General features: G+C 34.2%; 1 long non-coding RNA gene across 1 annotated transcript in view; it reads left to right on the top strand.

Moving 5' to 3' along the window:
- The window catches only part of LOC146995871 (uncharacterized), a 116091-nt gene that overhangs the window by 96486 nt on the left and 6644 nt on the right, over positions 1-12961 (top strand). Inside the window, exon 2 of the long non-coding RNA XR_015042849.1 lies at positions 10936-11065. This is a non-coding gene — a long non-coding RNA (uncharacterized LOC146995871). The remainder of the gene's footprint in view (positions 1-10935; positions 11066-12961) is intronic.

Below are 12961 nucleotides of genomic sequence, written 5' to 3'. Positions count from 1 at the left end.
CCCCAGGGTGTCGCCAAAAAGGCACGTACGTATACTCGGGGAATTACGACTCGGATAAGGAACTGACACTAAAATGACGCTTCTGCGTTGAGCGGTGTCTAGGGGGGTAGCTAGGGGTTTTGAAGCGGTGCCGAAAAGCATACATTCATTAATGAAGGCGCTATCAATACTGCAATTAGTTACAACCGCAGTTAAAGTGCTGATGGTTGACGTACTGTTTGTTAGTTTAGTAAATATTTCACCGATTTAGTATTAAAAATTTGTTTTCTGCATTTAGTCTTAAAAATTCGAATTAGTGGCAAGAGAGAAAGGAAGCACATCAGATATCGCGAGTTCAGTCCCAAACCCACAACAGCAAAAATGAATATCGTAACGAAATGGGCCATATTGTTATCTTTGACTTGCCGAAGTACATGAGAGTTTACACTTCACATTCTGTAATGTATAAAACAGTAAAGTGCTTGTAAGGTCTTTGTTGGCTCACCAGTGGTCAATCAGACAAAACGGCTAACTTTAATAGTATAACATGGATTTGACTTCTGGCGAAGGGACTGGCTGCATTGGAATTTACACAACTTTTTTCATGACTTGCATAAATACGAACTATTTTCTATTAGAAAGTTCTGCATGAAGGCCCCCTTCCCTTGGGTAGCCTAGCCTTTGTGTGCATTTTCGTATTTAATTAAACAAAAAAACAAAAACAAAAAAAAAAAAATTCTTTATGTATTACAAGGAGTAAAAGTTTGTTTTCCTTCACAAATCAACCTGCGCCAGAGGCCAAGCGGTGAAGTCGCTGAACACCGAGTTTCGGAACGAGGTTCGAACCCCGCGAACGGGCTTTGGCTGCATAGGTGTTTTCGTGGTTTTCCCCGTGTGTAACATGTATATGAGTCAGTTACTCTTAGCGCTCCCAGCGTTCTTTTGTCTTCGCGTTCGATATATCTTCTGTATTTAAGATTAATTAAGTTTCGGCTTTAAAACATTCGTCAATTATTTTGCTCAATGTGGCTGCACATTAACGTCTATAAAAAAAGAGAGATCCAGATAGATGCACGTCTTAATTTTCCAGAATCTAAACTTTATTAGATATAATTTGTGTTTACGTATAACTTGCAGCATGAAATCGAACTACGCGATGAAGAAAAAAAAAAAAAAAAGTTGTGTTATTTAAAAAAAAAAAAAAAAAATCGATTTGTGCGCCGAAAAGCATGTATTAAGGCAAAACTCTGCTTAAATTTAACAAAGAGGATATAAAGCGCGTCTTTTAAGTCCTTTTAAAGGCAAGTTAAATTTTGAGGATCGCCCAGAGCTAAAGATTCAGAACTGCCCTTCTCGTTTTTTTTTTTTTTTTTTTTTTTTTTTTTTTTTTTCACAATAAATGCCTTGTTTGGCGTGTTTAGATACATATAAAGGATGCTTGAAAAATAATGCAAAGTAATTCTTTCTTATAATTGTATCTTGCCAACGATTAAGTAGCAAATTAGCAGACAATCTTATCATCATGCTCTAGATCAGCTGGAACACAGGGTCGACATTGCCTAGAACCTTTAGCCTCTGTGCCGGCAGAGAATCGAAAAAGCAGCTCAAAAACCGATTTCGATCGTATGCCCGTAATCGGTTCTATGCCGATGCATTCCATCGCCGGCAAAATAGTCACGCCAGCAGCCGTTTTGACAGTAATTAACCACATGAATTTTTAAGGCATTCATAAACAAATAATCGGAAAATAATTAAAATAGAAAAACATATAATGTTAAATAGAACAAATTGCGTTTGAAACAAATATATAATGTAACGTAGCTTTAGAACGAAATGAAATAATAATAATTGCGGATATTTAGGATCGGCGCCATAGCTGTTGAAACAGCACCAGGCGGCAAAATTTAGATGCAGGAAAAGTCCCTGGACGGCAGAAAGCATTGCCCCGACCTTATGTATATTTTCAATCTTTCTTTGTGAAAATGTCTATTATACTTCTTTCTTTATAGCCATGTTGTGAAACATTACATCAGTAGTTCTGTGCGAAACTATGACGATATTAAATTCAAGCCGAGCTTATCCATCCGTGAACTCTAAGAACACGTACACAAATTTTAGTACCTCACTACGGTTATTATTTCATTTTTACTTGGCTTTTGTCTTTCTTATTCGTGGGTTTTATTGAGTCTCTTTTAGTAGACCGCCTTGGTCTTATAAAACCGTACAGCCTTTATCGTGATTATTTTTCTTTCTTCTGCATTTCTTTTGTCTCTTTCAATTATATTTTCAAACTCTTGAGTACCATTAAGTAACTTCAGAGGCTCAATATTTTTTCCTCCGTGTAATCAAATCATTCCAGTTTTATGATAGCGAGTCATCATAAATTCGTGTTATAGTTATACTTAATTCATCTCAAGCTTAGCAGTAAGATTCACTGGGTTAAAACTGCGAGTTTCTTCCAAAACGTTAAACGTATTTATTCTTCCTAGGGAAATTTGAGTATGATGATGCGCGGATAGACTTCAACAGAGATAATTCACATCTCTAGAACTCAGTATATTAGCATCTTCAGTGCACAACCGACAAATTTCTTCATAGAATACTAAAAACTACTTAATGTTATGTAACTATTTTTAAACATAATTAATTCTAATAATTTATTTCTATTCTTCTTCCTAATAACAATTTCTATAATTGAGTCTAGGATGTTTCCCATTAAGTAGCTCATCAACTTCTACATTGTTTATTACAATGCAAATTCAAGACATTTAATAGTATCTCTTGTAAAGGTTTATTTATAATTTATTGTTTACGCATAAGTTTTCCAGAGGAAAAAGATGTATTGGTATGATTGTGAGTAACGGCTTTTTCCAACCCCTCCATTCCTGTTAAGACAAATTTCGATTAAGCGGGGTTTTGCCGTAATTCCTAACTATAAAGATTAACTATCTAAGTATAACGAGTGATTACGATCAAATTATTAATGATTATATTTGTTTATTAATACGTATCATATACAATAAGGTAAAACCTTATAGTTAGTTTTAACTTAAGGTATGTGATTAAATTTCTGACAGAAATCTTTGAAAAATGGGAATTCATTCTATCAACCAACAGTTAGCAGATTATTCGAAAAATAAGACTGTCGAGGTGAAAACTATCCAGATGGCAATGCTGTTAATACTATTGAAATTAACTTCAATCATAAATCAATCAATAAAAGATTCCGTCTTAATCTAAAATTCCAAACAGCCTTTTATGAAATTTACTCCGATCCAAATTCTATTATTACCCCCAAAGTTGATAATGGTTAAGTCGTTATGAACATAAATGCTTGCACTGATGGAGTTGCAAGAATTCCAGAAGAAGACTCATACTACTGTACTCTAAAGAATTCTTCAATTTGGGACCTCTAAAATTAAAAACATTGTTTAACCAACTAATATTCTTCTAATTCACAAAAAAAGCTTCTAATGTCATCTATTCTACCTGTATTGGGTTTTATTCCCTTCCCCAATTTCAAAAAGCTGTCATTTTACACTGATGGCTATTAAAATTGCAACACCAGGAAGGAATTATCTGATGAACGTCAAAATCACATGAAAGGAAAAAGGCGGGATATGCAAATGATTAATATTTCAGCGCATTTAGAAGCCGCAGGAGGGAGAAACGACATCTGAAGCACTGCATAAAAGAAAATTTGTGTAGTGGATTTCTCATTCGGAAAGTTTCTTGTAAGGTTGTAGTTTGCTCAGAGTATTGTGTACCTCGTATGCCTCGAATGAGAAGAGGAAATGCTTACCAGCAAGTTTCGAAATTCGATAGATGCAGGATCATTACCTATCGAAAGTTTAGATTATCGTTCAGTGATTTCGCCGGTCACACTGGTCGACGTCCAACCACTGTCATGCGAATATGGAATCAATGGATTTCTGAGGGTCATACTGAACGGCATGCAGGATCTCAACGCACTCCCATTACTAACGCCAGAGAGGACAAACATATTGCAACGTCAGCTCTGCAAAACTGTACGACCACATCACGGACTATTAGTCAGGAAATAGGCATGTTTGCACCACGCCCAGTATTAATTCGTAAGGTGCGTCAACGTTTGCAGCAGCGTGGACTATCAGCAGGATGATCATTACTTCGGCTTCCCTTGAAAATGCAGCATAGAGAGACGGCGACTCTAGTGCACCAGACGGCAAAGCTGGGTACAAGAGTGGCACGATGTCGCCTTTTCAAAGAGACCCAGTTCTGCGTGCAGTATTCTGATGGCCCTATACGTGTCTGAAGTGTCCGAGAAGAACGCACATCGCCCGCTTGAATTCGATATCAGCGTACGGGCCTAGCACCTGGTGTGATGGTTTAGGCAGCCAATGGGTACACGACACGCACATCTCTAGATCGGATCGACGGTAATTTGAACGCAGATGGGTGCTTTTCTTACCATCTTACGTACAGTGGTTGTGCCCTATCTTCGAAGGCTCCAAACACCATGTTTCAACAAGATAATACAAGACCTGTGTTGCACGTCGTGTTCTAACCTTCTTCGCTACACAGGGTATTCAGCTGCTGCCCTGGCCTGTACGGTCTTCAGATCTGTCACCCATTGAAAATATCTGGTCATGGTTTGCTGAGAGACTGGCCTGCCACCCCTCACCAGCTAATACGGTTGATGAAATGTGTCATAAACTTGAAGCAGCATAAATGAGTTACTCATTTCTGTCATCCAACCCCAGTTTTACTCCATGCCTAATGGGGTAAAGGCCGTTTTAGCGGCCAGGGGTGGAAGCTGTTTTTACTATTTCCGAAGCCCCGTAAACTTCCAAAATGCTTACAAATTTAATAATTTTGTCTTCATTCCATACTGTTTTTTTACGTAGAATAAATACCTTTTTTGCGTCTGCCTTCCTTCATGGTGCTGCAATTTTAATTGCCAGCCATGTATTTCACTCCGCTGTTTCCAGTTTAGGAACTTTTCATTCATAGCTTAGATTCATAAGCAGCTTTTATTCACAACTTATATTCATATCATTTATACTTATATTCATATCATTTATACTTATTCACAAACAAATATCCTTTCTTCACTTTTTCACCAAAGATTCTTTTATTCCAGTTTTAATATCAAATTTAACTTTGAAGTAACCATCAAATATCCGGTGGGAAAGAAAATGCGAAGATATCAACTGTGAGAAATTTCCGACGCATTTTATGAAATAATGAACATTTTTAATAAAAAGTATAACGCGAAGCATAAAATTAAAACTTTTTAAATTTATTTCTTATATGATAATTTTACGCAATATTCTTAACAGAATAAATCCTATGAGTAAACAGATTCTAGATAAAACTATGAATATTAAACTTTCTTCAGTATCCATTAAACGAGAATAAATATTTTTATTGCAATGCAGATCATGTTCTAACCATAACAATGTGCTTAAAATTGCTCAAAAAACGTAGCGGAATTTGAGTTCAAACTAATTGTTAAAATTCGACAAATGCAAAAGACACGCCAGTTTCAGTATGAACATAAAGACGAATCACGGCAAAGGCGAGAAGACAAATGTAGATAAATATGTATTTTATACATTTTTCGATACTTCATAAGCATCCTTAAATAAACGTTTTGAACTACTAAAATTGCACAATGGTAATTTTAATTTCCTATACAATTTATCAGAAATTGATAAAGACGATTTATGGAAAACTATAACAATTTGGGGACATAAATCTATAGATATATATTTTTAAAGGTATTTGCAAAGATAAATTGAAAACTAAAATCGACATTGTATGGGCACAACGCAATATCGATTTTAGCAGATTTGCAGACCCATGCAGTTTTTCGATATTGCGTGTGCATCTTAAACAAACTTTCTGAACTACTAAAACTGCACAACTGTGATTTTAATTTCCTATACAGTTTATCAGAAATTCATAAAAACAATCTACGGGAAAATTGTAACTATTTGGGGAAAAAATCCTAGAGATATATATTTTAAATTAAAATTAATTAATTAATTAAATATTATTATAAAAATAATTACAAAAATAAATTCAAAACTAAAATCCCTTTGAAATTCCGCAGTTAATAGTTACATCTAGTGATTTATCTTTTCCAACTTACCCTTTTCATTAAAAATATTATTGACTCTTTCGATGTTAGTGCTACAAGCAGTGACAGATCATTTTCCAGAATAAAATTAAAACTTATTTACATACAAGTATGTCACAAGAAAAATTCGTGAAACTTACATTAATTAATGGTGAAAATTATGCTTATAACGAATCAGACATAAAATAAGTAATATATATTTTCATACATCTAAAACGGATAAAAATTCAGATATTAAAAAAAGTATTGTTTAATTAATTAATTTTTATGCATTTATGTTTAACTAGTCTTTAAATAAAATATAGTTTTTATTAAAAGACAATTTAATTATTTAAAATATGGTTTGTTGTCTTATTTTTGCCTAAAATCTCTTCTATCGTTGATAAAAATTTAAATTAAAAAGCTAATTTTGAAGGGCGATATTTTTTAATTCGCTGGCTGACTCCGAGCACCCTTAAGATAATCCTACCGTGACTGTGTTATACTAATGTCGGCTCTACCAAGCTCCCCCAAATAATTTAATCATCTTCTTTTCATCCTGAGTATATGCGCCGTTCTAATTACGACGATTAGCTACATTATGCACTGTCTAGTAGAACTAGGAAGTAAAATGTCACATTTTTTAATACCATCTGCAATGGAAGAGCAATTATGTGTTATTTACTTTCTGTGAGCTAAGCGTAAAATTTCTGTTGAAATTCGCAAACAGTCGTGCTTTCATCTGCTTGTAGTCTGAAAAGATTTACTAGAGAAACGAGGCAGCAAAGCTAAATAGCTTGTATGTTTTAGATATCTATTTTATTACAGAAGACTGATTTTAGCCTAATTCCTCAGAGGGAACTTTACTATCAAACAAATAAAAATAATACCTACTATAGCTAACTGATAAAACTATATCTTTATTGGTAATAAAATTAAAACTCTGTACAGTAAGATAATTTTAATTTTAAAAGCTCTTTTATTTTCTGTCTTATATATATGAATTAAAACACTAAGAAAAATATATAACTTTTAATAAATACATTACCGTTTGAAAACGAAGATTACCTTTTGAACTAAATAATGATAATAATAGAGGAAAAACATATTGAGGATATCGGTATGTTATTAAGAAATTTACCTCTACCATCATATATCAGATTGATCAGAAAGTAATGCTGGATTGAGATAGGACACTTCAGACTGAGAAAGAAAATATTGCTCTATAAATTTAATTATGTATAACTTTATATCACTGTGCCTATCTTAAAGACACCATTCCAGCCCTCTTTTTGAACAATTACTTTGTTTTTCGCAAAGTCTCCGCTCGTTATATTTTTTATGTATTTTTATGTGTTATTACTATGGAAATTTTCCAACACAAGAATGCTGCAGTGACTTACACAATACCTGGAGGATGTAATATTTGACTCTCCGGTAGGTGAGTAAAAATTTCCATTAAGCTTTTGCAAAGTCATGCATGGTTTATTTTTTTCCTAACAGTTCAGAGCTACATCTTCCACGTCCCGCATGCCTACAAAACCTTCTTTGGATGCAATCTTGGTCTTTCTGTTAACATTGACTTCTCTTTTGGATTGACTCAATGACTTTTCCGAGAAACATTATCACAAGGAATCCTTTTCTCACATTTAAGACACAGTTAGAATGTGCTTTTTTAAAAAAGACGCCGTTTTATTTCTTATGAGCAAAGAAATGCAAATTGGTACTCTTTATCGACAGTTTTAAGCTAAGATCACGTGAAGCATAAACACCAGGCTATGAAAATTTTCCTATCCACTGTGTGCTGTGAATTCACCTCTATTTCTTTACTGATAATAAGTAGATTGGCAAAGGCCGTTGCTAGGTACTTTGCCTTCGGTGCAATCTTTCTTCCTGCGGGTCCTAAATAGTACTGCCTGAGGCTTCCCTCAATTCTAAAAATTTTGTCGCCTTAAGTTCTGTTGCCAGGGCATTCGTAAAATCTAAAAATTTTTGCTAGCTCTAAATTTTGCAGATGGGAGTTTCTCTAGATTCTAAAACTTAGCTTGCACCGGCTGTGGCACCGGCCATGAATTTGACTCTGTCAGTATCACCAATTCACGCTCCTTTCGTCTCCTAATCTTGAGCATTTTCTTAGAATTAAAATTTCGATTTCGGAACTTCTTAAAACACCTTTATCATTTCCATTCACTGATAGCACATAGCCATATCGAAAGCAATCTTATGATTGACTTCTACAGCTAGGCACATAGAGGGAATTTATAAAACATGATCTCCAGAAATGTGCAGTTTATTATAAATTTACCTATGAATAAACTTCAAGAAATATTAACTTAATAGAGTTGGGAATAATGGTGTTACTATCAAGACTATAATAATATGTACAAATTTCAATTGCAAAATTACTCTAGCGTACTTCTGTGCGTATGAATCTTGCTCAGCCAAAAAGTAAGATTGCGTTATGACATACTATTTTATTTTTTAATGCACTATTTTCGTAAGGAAGCCAATTTCCCTGTTAAAGTAAGCAAGAAAACTTAATGAAAATTGTACCGTTAAAAAGGTATTTTTATTGTTTCCTGACGACTATTAAGCATGATCATATTACTGTATTATTTTAAAAATAACGGAACGTTTGGCTTGCAGTTTTATAATTACGGAACTTTAAATATTGAATTGTAATCAGAAAAATTAATTAATTATCAGGATATCTAAATTCTTTTTTTTTTTTTTTTTTTTTTTTTTTTTTGAGTTTTTGAGTTATTGTATAACGGCCTGTATATTTCAAACATTAAAAGGTCAGAACTTTCTTTAACGTAAGGAAAAGAGCAGAGACATAAATTAAAATCTGGCTTCTATTTTTAATTCAACACTTTTTGCTTTGATAATTTACTTTTTATTTTTAGTGCGTATTGGCAGTATAGTCAGCGGCTCAGATTTCCCTACCCCCCCCCCCAACACACACTGAAGAATCCAACTACAAGCGGCATCATAAATCACAATTTCATAACCAAAATGTTCTGCAACTTACTAAGAAAAAATCCTAACTATAAGCCTAAGAATGTATTCGCAAGGTTTCAAGAATGATTGCATAAAAAAATGGTTTAAGAAACTTTGAATAGAAGTAGAGACAATTTGCTACATCTTTACTTGAAATAGTAAAGCTAGAATTAAAATATGTTTTCATTCCTTGTACGAAGTGAAGGAAGTATTCTAATTGTGGAAAATTTCGAGTATCATATTTCAAAGGAAATATTCGTTTTGATCGCTCCCGAATTCATTTGAACGATTTTTTTTTGAATGACATGTGTACGTACGGACAAGGGACAAAATAAGACTCTATTTGCAAAAACGATTGTAAAATGGATTTAAAATAGATTCAAAAGGGATTGTTTTGTGACATCTGTACGTACGTATGTATGTATATGTATCGCACATAACTTAAAAACGATTCGATTCAGAACGTTGCATTTTAAATACTGGACTGCCTTAACATCTAGTTGTATATTTTCCATTTTTATTGCAATCGGCGGTACCAAACATGTATATATATGACGAAAATATTCATGTTTTAGGAATGTCACATTTAAAGAGAATTCATCTTGGGCAAATAACGAAATCTAACTTTCGATACGTTTTCCTGGTTCCTATACTCATATCTGGGAGAGCTTTAAAAAAAGATAAAAATGTAAGAAGTTTAATTCCCGTACGACGAAAATTGAAAGCATGTTGAACTTTAAAATTTTCAGTATTTATGTCATTTTCAGCTTGCCTTGAGAGATCGATTAAATAAATTAGAATAATTCGAGGAAATAAGTTTGAATGAAAATTTAATAGGCCGTACAAGGAAGTCATGTTGTGCGCACATTAGATTTATCTATCCTAAATAATAATATTAATAAAAAAAGGAACTTACCTAGTATTACTCAAAAGAATTAATGCTGCAAAATAATTTTTTTTCGAGATATTTATTGTCTTGTATCTACTGAGTTGGTGTTTTGGAAAAATAGAAAGTAAACCTTCTCGAGAAGAGAGGGTAGGGAATTTATTGCAAACCCCATGAGCAAGTGAAATAAATTAAGAGTTACATCTTGAATAATTTTAATTCTTTTTCTTTATTAAATAAGAGCAGGAATTTCCACCAGTTAATTTACAAAGCTATAGCAATTTTTCTCCTATCCATTTTGAACATCTAATTTAAATATAAGGTTTTGTATTTAGGTTGATTTTTGTTGTTTGACTTCTAAATTAGTATAAGGTTTTGTACTCTACATCTTTTATATGTGAAGGAATAATTCTTGAACTAAAAGCCTTTTACAACTGTTAAGCTTAAAGCTGTTTCATGTGCTAAACTGGAATCAGCATACAAGGTTCGGACTGCAAATTCTATTTAATCCTATGACATTTATATTTTTTAAAAATATACTTTAAACCTTTTGGAATTTTAACAATAAATTATTCTAGGTTTTAAACCGTAATCTGAAATCTACAGATTGCAGTTTTAATTAAATATTTATTATTGTTACTGTTAATGTTAGAAACGTTCTGAGCAAAATGTTTCCAATATTTTAGCGTTATATTTCATTACATCATACATCATTATGTTGCATAATTATGCATTTATTATCCACTCACTTTCTCAAGCGTTTGCAACTGCACTGCACTGCACCAATAGTCGTCAAATTACAGGTCACCAATAACAAGTAGCCTTCACGGTGGCAGGTAAATCATCCTCTTTGATAGCAACTAGTGTCTTTCGGTTTAATATTAACTAACTACTACTAAAACTAAACTAAACTTAACTAAACTTATTGCATAGCAGCACGCTGATAACCAAATGCTTCGTATTTCAGGCAAAGCTGATTATGATTACAGTTAGCGCAACTATCATCTCATGCGAAATGACTTCTCTTGCTAACCTTCATTTTCTCCTACTCAAACTGGCATCATTGCAGAGAGCTAGAACAAGAGCCCACTTGTCAGGTATGTAATAAAACAATTTCTTAGCTTTCCAAACTCCATTAATTATAAAAATACTGGTTCTCGGCTCCCAGAAGAATAGCTAGAGACAAAAGGGCAAACGAGATAGCCAAACTTGTGGTTACATCTTCAGACACTCTTTACAGACGCTGCGTTCCTTTTCTCGTTTCTGATTTAGATAAAACTGGCCTTTCCGAATATTCTCTGCAAGAGGCAAGAGCAATGGAATAAGATTTTACTGGAAGAGTATTCAGTTTCTTTCCCAGTTCAGCACCAAATATTTTGTATAGGTAAAAAGAATAGTTAGTTCAAAGGGGCAATTTGCCCTGAAAGACTATTAATTTTGTTTTGGCATTTTGCGTTGAAAACTTCAAACGGCGAATCACTTTTCAAATTGTTGCCACCAAATATTAGAGCTCTGTATTATATTTAAAGAAATTAAATAATGAAGAATCTGCGTGAATGTATGTATGTTTCTTGCATTGTGATAAAACGACGGTACCTAGAGCCATCAAAATTTGAATAACGTAATCCTCCATAGAATATAGGTAAGTGGAAGCCCTAATTTGAAATTTGGAATTTATTTTATTATCGATTTCATATTTCGTAAAACTTTAACGAATTTTTGATTAACAAACGCAACGATTTAAAAGCGAGCAATGACAACACTCTACGGAGAAAAAAAACTCTTTTTATCTCCAGCGCGCGGAACTATGTATCGGAAATCCTAAAGATATGCTCATTTTAAAATTATTTTGCGATATTGCTATTGAACTGAATTTTATGGTTTTGGTTCAAAGAACATGATATTTAATAAACAAAGGTAACAAAATGCTCCTTTAGACTTAATTTAAAATCTGAACCTCCTCCTCCCCCTTTTTTTCTTTTGTTTTGAAATTGATGTTTGTTTTAAATACAAAGTATAATCCATTATTGTGTCTTTTTGCGTACTTTTTAATGTGATACATTTATTTAAGTCGTCTCTTTAGAAATAACATACACCGCGTATTTTTTTTCCTCCCGATGTTCAAGAGATAAAATTAGTAAGAAAAGGGGGCAATATAAGAGTAAATAAGGTATATGTTTGTGTAGTGTATATACACTCTTTTGCAAAAAAAATTGAAATACCATGAAGGAAGTGGCTGTTTTTGAAGAAATCGAATATGTGTATGGCTCATATACAGATAATAAAATGATTAAAAAATCAAGGTCATAGTACTTGTTCACGGCTCACAATCACCCATTGAGTGTTCAAATTACTAGTTGGTCGAACCGCCCCGGGCGGCAATGCATGCTTGAATTCGTCGAGGCAAGGAGTGGTAGAGGTTCTTAAATGTCATCCTGCGACACATTCTGCCAGGCATTCATCAGTTTTCTTTCCAGATCTGCTATATTTTCTGGTGCCCGAATCTGGTGGCCTACCTTGCCCCAGGCATGCTCGATTGGTGAACGGTCTGGTGACCTTGCTGGCCAAGGAAGAGTATCAACGGCACGGAGACAGTCCAGAGATATGCGAGCTGTATGTGGCCTGGCATTATCTCCTTAGAAAGTGGCCCCAGGATGACGAGCCATGAAGGGTAATGCAACCGGCCGCAGGATGGTATCAACGTATCGTTGAGCTGTTAACGATGTACGGAGGATGACCTGCTGTCATCAGAAATAGCGTCCCATATCATCACACCAGAGGTCATGGCTGTATGCCTTTGTAAAACAAAGGCTGATTGGAACCGCTGGTCCCGTCCTCTCCAGACACGAACACGGTGGTCATCTGCTTCAAGAGTGAAGCGGGATTTATCGCTGAACACTATACGGTGTCAGTCTGATGGCAGTCATGATGATCGGCTGCGACCCCACTCAGACGACTCCGCCGATGTTGTGGGGTCAAAGGCCTCTGTGAGC

This window comes from Stegodyphus dumicola, chromosome 8 (assembly GCF_044657685.1).
Source record: "Stegodyphus dumicola isolate Sdum_Otavi_A_Nest chromosome 8, ASM4465768v1".
Classification (NCBI taxonomy): domain Eukaryota; kingdom Metazoa; phylum Arthropoda; class Arachnida; order Araneae; family Eresidae; genus Stegodyphus; species Stegodyphus dumicola.
Note: the sequence above shows the minus strand (reverse complement) of the source record. Positions and strands in the feature narration are given on the sequence as shown.